Source organism: Lissotriton helveticus, chromosome 1_2 (assembly GCF_964261635.1).
Source record: "Lissotriton helveticus chromosome 1_2, aLisHel1.1, whole genome shotgun sequence".
In the NCBI taxonomy this organism is placed as follows: domain Eukaryota; kingdom Metazoa; phylum Chordata; class Amphibia; order Caudata; family Salamandridae; genus Lissotriton; species Lissotriton helveticus.
In genome coordinates, this window is record NC_136058.1 from 337,285,766 (window position 1) to 337,295,927 (window position 10,162).

Below are 10,162 nucleotides of genomic sequence, written 5' to 3' on the forward strand. Positions count from 1 at the left end.
TTGCTTTGTGATTAAAAGTGATGTAGAGAATTAAATAATTGTACTAGTCATAAAGGTAGTGTAAGTCTGCTTCATAGTAAGCAGTATCAGTGTGATAGGAAATGTAGAACATGATTGAGCAAGAAGGGGAAGATATTACTAGTCCAGGATTGTGTAAATGATCTTCAACATTTTAATTCTGAAAGTTGCGGAAATGCGAAAAGACGGGATTGGCTTACAAGAAATCCAAGAGTTATACATGGCTCTGACACGATTTGGCCTTGTGGAATCGTGTGGTAGAGAGCGAGAAGTCATTTATTGTATGTAACATGTTTTTGAAAACGATGGAGGTTTTCTTTCAGAAAGTGGCGGGTTGAAAGTAATAACAGCACAACAGAGTGTAAGCTGTTCATAGGACATCCTTGGCCGTCATGGAAAGTAAGTTAACTTTAAGGAGTTCTGAATTCTGATTTGTAATGTATGGGTTTTTTAAACACAATCATTTTGATTGTGTTTTTTTTTCCCCGCTGTTATATGATGAATACCTTCAAGTCACTGTTTTAGTGAAATTTGATACATTCTGAGAACAGCAAAAATAAACCATTTAACATGTATAATTAATTCTGTTCTGTTTGCATTTATGATGTACATGTAGAACTGTGTAGGAGGCATGGAGAAGGTGAGGCTTCTGTCAGTGTCAAAGTTGTTGCATACAGTGCTCATATTCTACGTAGTCTTTTATATTTCATTACTTTCACTGTTTCTGACAGATCTAAAAAATTTTTTTTTAAAAGAACAGTAAGTATAAGGGAAGGAAACAGACAGTTATGTTAAAAGAAACACAGCTATAGGGAATAAACTAGGGATACTGTTACCCGCAATCCTCTGCTGATGATGTCACTGAGCATGTCATGAATGATGTAATATGTGACATCATCAGCAGTGGATTACGGGTAATAGTATCTCTAGTTTACTCCCCTATAGCTGTCTTTCTTTTAACATAACTGTCTGTTTCCTTCCCTTATACTTACTGTTCTTTTTTATAAAAAAATTTTTTTGGTTCGCTTCCGGTTCGCGTACCGGGGAGCGAACTGGGAAGCGAACTAAGAGAAATAGAGGTTGGCACAGTTGCAAATATTGTACCAATTTTTTTATAACGGGGAGGTAGTTCTGAAAAGAACTTTTTTTTAAATTGTTTTTGTTGTTTTATATTTTTTTTATTATTTTTCTGAACATTTTTTTACTTTTTTTGAATTTTTCTGAACAGTTTTATATTTTTTTTGTTTTTTTTTCGGAGGGGGCAACGAAAACGATTCATTGTAAAGGGCTCAACAGGAGGAAGAAAACAAAAAAAAGAATTTATTGTTTGGGGAGTTTCGGACAAACATGAGCATGATTGTTAATAGCTCTGTTGATCAGAGTGATGCTACTTTCTGCGTAGCAAATGATTCCACTGCAATGTACGCAGACTTGTTTTACTTCACGAAATCTCGTTTGTATATTTGGCACCATCTCCCTGCCCTCTGGTCCCGTTACTTCCGGTACAACAGATCTTCTGGCCATAATAGGGAGATTATCTAGGTCGTCCTGTTCCTCTTCTTCCTCTTCTTGCTGAATTATAACTTTAGCAGGTGGTCCACTCTTCCTTGGATGTGGTGGAGGTGGTGGGGAAGCACCAGCTGAAGCTAGTAAAGAAGCCATTGCTCACTGGTAACAAAGGGTCTTTCTCTCACAATGATGAAAGTCAGAGTGAGGAAAGAAGGAGGGATTTTCACCATTTGGGAAAAAAAATAGTTCTCAACCAATGAAAAGTGTTCATTTTAGATCATATGACCTAGTCTTACATCATTAGGAAACCGAAAGTGAAATGAACCAATGAAAAGTGTTATTACCAAGTCACATGACCTGCTGTGTTTACGTTACGCGCTTTGCAGGGCCTCCCGGTTTGCTTCCAGAAACCTGTGCTTTGCGACTCGGTAAGCGTACGAGTTCGCTAACGTAGCACGTCATATGACGTATCACGCGACAACGCGAAACGTCATGCGGACGGGAGGCGTCACGATGTTGTTTTCTAACGCGGCAGTTGCGGTAAAGAAACGTTTACCGGCTCGCGGTCTATTTCGCGGCATCAAGGTCAGCTAACGGGAAGCTTCCCGATTCGCGAAGCGGGAACGAAGAAAAAAAAATATTTAAAAAAAAAAATTATTCATAAACATATAAAATATATTTTTGGATTTAAAGAAGAATACATTTTACAGCTACAGATATTAGCTGTTAAAAAACCAATGAAATTCACAGAAAAAACCATAGGTTATAGACCATATATAGTTAGGAATTAGCATTTACAAAACCTTGAAAATTCACTGAAAAAACCATAGGTTATAGACCATATATAGTTAGGAATTAGCATTTAAAAAACCTTATTTTACTCACACAAAACCATTGAAATTCCATATATAGTTAGTTGCACTAACTATATATCGCGCACCCGTAATCCACTGCTGATGATGTCACATATTACATCATTCATGACATGGTCAGTGACATCACTGATGACATCACTGATGACATCTCAAATGACATCACTGATGATATCTCATTTGACATCAATGGTCACATCAATGATGATATCATTAATGTGACAATACAATGCATCTCCTCACACTTTAATATAACCTCTGTTACACCCAGTGTTAAATACAGAGTATAATTTTTGAAACCATTGACACACCAATACTAGTTACTACATACCCACTCACTGATTCCTACGTCTACACACACATTCACTCATTCACCCATACAATCATTCATACATACAATCACTCATCTTTACAACACTATCATATGCACTCATACACCTATACAGACACTCACACTCTGCCACTCATCCATGGAGTTACTCACACACCTAGTCAGTCCTGTAAAGAATCAATCACAGTTCCATTTTCTAATCTACACAGTTAAACATAGAGTACCTTACATTTTAAAACATATACTAACACATACTTACTCTCTTATAGAATCACTGATACAAGTACACATTGATCTGCACAGAGTCACACACCTCCCAGCCAGTCATACACACACTCAGTCTCCCATACAAATACTTGTGCAACCAATCAATAACCCATATAGCTACTTATATAGCTACTGATCAACACATGCAGCAGCTTGCACAACAACAGACATGCTGATGCACACTTTCAGACAGTTTAGTCACTAACCCGTGCATTTAGTAAGACGCATTTAATCACTCACTCATACAGTCAATCACGCACCTACTAAAACCTTCATTCAGACACTTATACATCCACTCATTCTTCAATATGTAAAACATATTTAAACTTTACAGAAACACATAATCACTGGATGTTGTCATCAGTGATGTCATTTGAGATGTCATCAGTGATGTCATCAGTGATGTCACTGACCATGTCATGAATGATGTAATATGTGACATCATCAGCAGTGGATTACGGGTGCGCGATATATAGTTAGTGCAACTAACTATATATGGAATTTCAATGGTTTTGTGTGAGTAAAATAAGGTTTTTTAAATGCTAATTCCTAACTATATATGGTCTATAACCTATGGTTTTTTCAGTGAATATATATATATATATAAATATATATATTGATAGTTAGAAAGATAGCTAGATAGACAGATCGATAGATAGATATTTATTTCAATGAAATAATTTCTTGATAATACTGATTGTTTTTGGCTAGGAATTTCTGTATTGTAATATTTAGGAAAAAAGATTACTTGTCCTAACCAAAAGCAGCAAATCTGCCTATTACAATACTGTGAATTGATCGAGGGTATGCCTTAACCCCAAGGAGGTGAGCACTGTTTAACTGGTCCCAATAAGTCCTCGTTAGTATAGTGGTCAGTATCCCCGCCTGTCACGCGGGAGACCGGGGTTCAATTCCCCGACGGGGAGGCGATGCCTTTTATTCACACAATTAATTAAAATGATGTACTTTCTAACATTGTAAAATATATCTGTCATTATCCTTGCCTATTCCGATTGAGAAAAAAGGTTGAATTCAGTGATGGCCAAAATGCTTACTGATGTGTTAACTGAAATTCAGAATATGCTTTGAATATTTCAATATGCACAGGCGTACCATCAAAAACACTTTACATCTGCATTCTCTTGGAAAATGAGATGAAGCAGTGGTGAATCCTAGGCTGCTGTTCCACTCGATTGGCACAATTTACAAGTAGAATGACTGCTTTTGGTTAGTAGTGACCCCTGGTGGCTAATAGTTATAAGCTGCAAATGGTAAAGTGAGCTGATTATATAGATATATATATATAAATATATATATTGATAGTTAGAAAGATAGCCAGATAGACAGATCGATAGATAGATATTTATTTCAATGAAATAATTTCTTGATAAAACTGATTGTTTTTGGCTAGGAATTTCTGTATTGTAATATTTAGGAAAAAAGATTTCTTGTCCTAACGAAAAGCAGCAAATCCGCCAATTACAATACTGTGAATTGATCGAGGGTATGCCTTAACCCCAAGGAGGTGAGCACTGTTTAACTGATGCCAATAAGTCCTCGTTAGTATAGTGGTCAGTATCCCCGCCTGTCACGCGGGAGACCGGGGTTCATTTCCCCGACGGGGAGGCGATTCCTTTTATTCACAAAATTAAATAAAATGATGTACTTTCTAACATTGTAAAATATATCTGTCATTATCCTTGCCTATTCCGATTGAGAAAAAAAGGTTGAATTCACCGATGGACAAAATGCTTACTGATGTGTTAACTGAAATTCAGAATATGCTCTGAATATTTCAATATGCACAGGCGTACCATCAAAAACACTTTACATCTGCATTCTCTTGGAAAATGAGATGAAGCAGTGGTGAATCCTAGGCTGCTGTTCCACTCGATTGGCACAATTTACAAGTAGAATGACTGCTTTTGGTTAGTAGTGACCCCTGGTGGCTAATAGTTATAAGCTGCAAATGGTAAAGTGAGCTGATTATATAGATATATATATATAAATATATATATTGATAGTTAGAAAGATAGCCAGATAGACAGATCGATAGATAGATATGTATTTCAATGAAATAATTTCTTGATAAAACTGATTGTTTTTGGCTAGGAATTTCTGTATTGTAATATTTAGGAAAAAAGATGACTTGTCCTAACCAAAAGCAACAAATCTGCCTATTACAATACTGTGAATTGATCGAGGGTATGCCTTAACCCCAAGGAGGTGAGCACTCTTTAACAGATGCCAATAAGTCCTCGTTAGTATAGTGGTCAGTATCCCCGCCTGTCACGCGGGAGACCGGGGTTCAATTCCCCGACGGGGAGGAGATTCCTTTTATTCACACAATTAAATAAAATGATGTACTTTCTAACATTGTAAAATATATCTGTCATTATCCTTGCCTATTCCGATTGAGAAAAAAGGTTGAATTCACCGATGGACAAAATGCTTACTGATGTGTTAACTGAAATTCATAATATGCTCTGAATATTTCAATATGCACAGGCGACCCATCAAAAACAGTTTACATCTGCATTCTCTTGGAAAATGAGATGAAGCAGTGGTGAATCCTAGGCTGCTGTTCCACTCGATTGGCACAATTTACAAGTAGAATGACTGCTTTTGGTTACTAGTGACCCCTGGTGGCTAATAGTTATAAGCTGCAAATGGTAAAGTGAGCTGATTATATAGATATAGATATATATATGCCAAAGAAAGTCCTTTGCTGTCTGAAAAGAACGGAGAGACTCAATGGGGTACCATAAAGAGGGGCTTTATTGCACGAGCAGAGGCATGACGCGTTTCGGCTTAATGCCTTTTTCAAATGCCAGCTCTCACCCCACCATTTAGCAACAGTCCATTTTAATGCTCCCAGTCGCCCCGCCTTCAATGGTCATCCTGATAGGTCGGTTGGAATCACGAACAGTTCAGTAGTTTATGTGGTAATCTACAGATCCCAGCATGCACTGCCACCGCATGCAAAGTAAGTGTTCCTCCCCACAACGGCGTAGTCCGTGATTATCAGGTTTTTTACAGGGGCGCTGTTGTGGAATGCAGCTGACAGGGTACTTGAAACAAAGGCATCCTCCTGAGTCCCCAATACGCCTCACATCACAAATGTCCGCTCCTGTAGGTGGCCTGGAAACCCAGTTACAGTGAATGAGCATCCTATGCGTAGTCACATACCGCTGTCTGCAGCGGCCAGGTAACGAGGGCGGGTGGGATGGGAAAAGAGCATTTCACTACCGTGAAGGAGAAAGTTGCAGAAGCTTGTCCGGTTTTGCTCTTTCCCAGTGCTGAGGCGGGTCTCTCTCATGCGCGCCCAAGACTGCACGCAGAAATATGCCAAAGAAAGTCCTTTGCTGTCTGAAAAGAACGGAGATATATATATATTGATAGTTAGAAAGATAGCTAGATAGACAGATCGATCGATAGATATTTATTTCAATGAAATAATTTCTTGATAATACTGATTGTTTTTGGCTAGGAATTTCTGTATTGTAATATTTAGGAAAAAAGATTACTTGTCCTAACCAAAAGCAGCAAATCTGCCTATTACAATACTGTGAATTGATCGAGGGTATGCCTTAACCCCAAGGAGGTGAGCACTGTTTAACTGGTCCCAATAAGTCCTCGGTAGTATAGTGGTCAATATCCCCGCCTGTCACGCAGGAGACCGGGGTTCAATTCCCCGACGGGGAGGCGATTCCTTTTATTCACACAATTAAATAAAATGATGTACTTTCTAACATTGTAAAATATATCTGTCATTATCCTTGCCTATTCCGATTGAGAAAAAAGGTTGAATTCAGTGATGGCCAAAATGCTTACTGATGTGTTAACTGAAATTCAGAATATGCTCTGAATATTTCAATATGCACAGGCGTACCATCAAAAACACTTTACATCTGCATTCTCTTGGAAAATGAGATGAAGCAGTGGTGAATCCTAGGCTGCTGTTCCACTCGATTGGCACAATTTACAAGTAGAATGACTGCTTTTGGTTAGTAGTGACCCCTGGTGGCTAATAGTTATAAGCTGCAAATGGTAAAGTGAGCTGATTATATAGATATATATATATAAATATATATATTGATAGTTAGAAAGATAGCCAGATAGACAGATCGATAGATAGATATTTATTTCAATGAAATAATTTCTTGATAAAACTGAATGTTTTTGGCTAGGAATTTCTGTATTGTAATATTTAGGAAAAAAGATGACTTGTCCTAACCAAAAGCAGCAAATCTGCCTATTACAATACTGTAAATTGATCGAGGGTATGCCTTAACCCCAAGGAGGTGAGCACTCTTTAACAGATGCCAATAAGTCCTCGTTAGTATAGTGGTCAGTATCCCCGCCTGTCACGGGGGAGACCGGGGTTCAATTCCCCGACGGGGAGGCGATTCATTTTATTCACACAATTAAATAAAATGATGTACTTTCTAACATTGTAAAATATATCTGTCATTATCCTTGGCTATTCCGATTGAGAAAAAAGGTTGAATTCACCGATGGACAAAATGCTTACTGATGTGTTAACTGAAATTCATAATATGCTCTGAATATTTCAATATGCACAGGCGTACCATCAAAAACAGTTTACATCTGCATTCTCTTGGAAAATGAGATGAAGCAGTGGTGAATCCTAGGCTGCTGTTCCACTCGATTGGCACAATTTACAAGTAGAATGACTGCTTTTGGTTAGTAGTGACCCCTGGTGGCTAATAGTTATAAGCTGCAAATGGTAAAGTGAGCTGATTATATAGATATATATATATATATATAAATATATATATTGATAGTTAGAAAGATAGCTAGATAGACAGATCGATAGATAGATATTTATTTCAATGAAATAATTTCTTGATAATACTGATTGTTTTTGGCTAGGAATTTCTGTATTGTAATATTTAGGAAAAAAGATTACTTGTCCTAACCAAAAGCAGCAAATCTGCCTATTACAATACTGTGAATTGATCGAGGGTATGCCTTAACCCCAAGGAGGTGAGCACTGTTTAACTGATCCCAATAAGTCCTCGTTAGTATAGTGGTCAGTATCCCCGCCTGTCACGGGGGAGACCGGGGTTCAATTCCCCGACGGAGAGGCGATTCCTTTTATTCACACAATTAAATAAAATGATGTACTTTCTAACATTGTAAAATATATCTGTCATTATCCTTGCCTATTCCGATTGAGAAAAAAGGTTGAATTCAGTGATGGCCAAAATGCTTACTGATGTGTTAACTGAAATTCAGAATATGCTCTGAATATTTCAATATGCACAGGCGTACCATCAAAAACACTTTACATCTGCATTCTCTTGGAAAATGAGATGAAGCAGTGGGGAATCCTAGGCTGCTGTTCCACTCGATTGGCACAATTTACAAGTAGAATGACTGCTTTTGGTTAGTAGTGACCCCTGGTGGCTAATAGTTATAAGCTGCAAATGGTAAAGTGAGCTGATTATATAGATATATATATATAAATATATATATTGATAGTTAGAAAGATAGCCAGATAGACAGATCGATAGATAGATATTTATTTCAATGAAATAATTTTTTGATAAAACTGATTGTTTTTGGCTAGGAATTTCTGTATTGTAATATTTAGGAAAAAAGATTTCTTGTCCTAACGAAAAGCAGCAAATCCGCCAATTACAATACTGTGAATTGATCGAGGGTATGCCTTAACCCCAAGGAGGTGAGCACTGTTTAACTGATGCCAATAAGTCCTCGTTAGTATAGTGGTCAGTATCCCCGCCTGTCACGCGGGAGACCGGGGTTCATTTCCCCGACGGGGAGGCGATTCCTTTTATTCACACAATTAAATAAAATGATGTACTTTCTAACATTGTAAAATATATCTGTCATTATCCTTGCCTATTCCGATTGAGAAAAAAGGTTGAATTCACCGATGGACAAAATGCTTACTGATGTGTTAACTGAAATTCAGAATATGCTCTGAATATTTCAATATGCACAGGCGTACCATCAAAAACACTTTACATCTGCATTCTCTTGGAAAATGAGATGAAGCAGTGGTGAATCCTAGGCTGCTGTTCCACTCGATTGGCACAATTTACAAGTAGAATGACTGCTTTTGGTTAGTAGTGACCCCTGGTGGCTAATAGTTATCAATCAATCAATCAGGACATTTGTAGAGCGCACTACTCACCCGTAGGGTCTCAAGGCGCTGGGAGGGGGGGGGGTGCCGCTACTGCTCGAACAGCCAGGTCTTGAGCTTCTTCCTGAAGGAGAGGTGGTCTTGGGTCAGGCGCAGATTGGTCGGGAGTGAGTTCCAGGTCTTGGCGGCCAGGTAGGAGAAGGATCTTCCTCCTGTTGTCGCTCTTCGGATGCGGGGGACGGCGGCGAGGGCGTGGTTGGTTGATCTGAGGAGGCGCTTGGGAGTGTAGAAGTTGATCCGGTTGTTGAGGTAGCTCGGGCCTTGGTCGTGTAGGGCTTTGTGCGCGTGGGTGAGGAGCCGGAAGGTGATTCTCTTGTTGACCGGGAGCCAGTGCAGATCTCTCAGGTGTCCGGAGATGTGGCTGCGTCGGGGGATGTCGAGGATGAGTCTCGCCGAGGCGTTCTGGATCCGCTGGAGTCTCTTCTGGAGTTTGGCAGTGGTTCCGGCGTAGAGGGCGTTGCCGTAGTCCAGTCGGCTGGTGACGAGGGCTTGGGTGACCGTCTTCCTCGTCTCGGTGGGGATCCACCGGAAGATCTTACGTAGCATGCGCAGGATGTTGAAGCATGACGAGGAGACGGCGTTGACTTGCCTGGTCATGGAGAGGGAGGAGTCCAGGATGAAGCCCAGGTTGCGTGCGTGGTCCGTCGGTTTGGGTGCGGTGCCCAGGGCGGGGGGCCACCAGGAGTCGTCCCAGGCGGAGGGCGTGGAGCCCAGGATGAGTACCTCCGTCTTGTCTGAGTTCAGTTTCAGGCGGCTGGTCGTCATCCAATCGGCTACGTCTCTCATCCCTTCGTGCAGGTTGGCTCTGGCGGTGGCGGGGTCGTTGGTCAGGGAGAGGATCAGCTGGGTGTCGTCGGCGTAGGAGATGATGTTCAGGTTGTGTTGGCGTGCGATGGCCGCGAGGGGGCTCATGTAGACGTTGAAGAGGGTTGGGCTCAGCGAGGATCCTTGGGGTACGCCGCAGATGACTTT

The 10,162-nt window shown here is 39.9% G+C and overlaps 2 non-coding genes across 2 annotated transcripts; both read left to right on the plus strand.

Annotated features, from left to right (window-relative positions):
* Positions 1-3,851: 3,851 nt before the first annotated feature.
* TRNAD-GUC (transfer RNA aspartic acid (anticodon GUC)) lies at positions 3,852-3,923 on the plus strand. Its single transcript has one exon. It is a non-coding gene; the product is annotated as a tRNA-Asp (tRNA).
* Positions 3,924-5,252: 1,329 nt separating this feature from the next.
* Positions 5,253-5,324, plus strand: TRNAD-GUC (transfer RNA aspartic acid (anticodon GUC)). The gene has a single exon. It is a non-coding gene; the product is annotated as a tRNA-Asp (tRNA).
* The last annotated feature ends 4,838 nt before the right edge of the window (positions 5,325-10,162 follow it).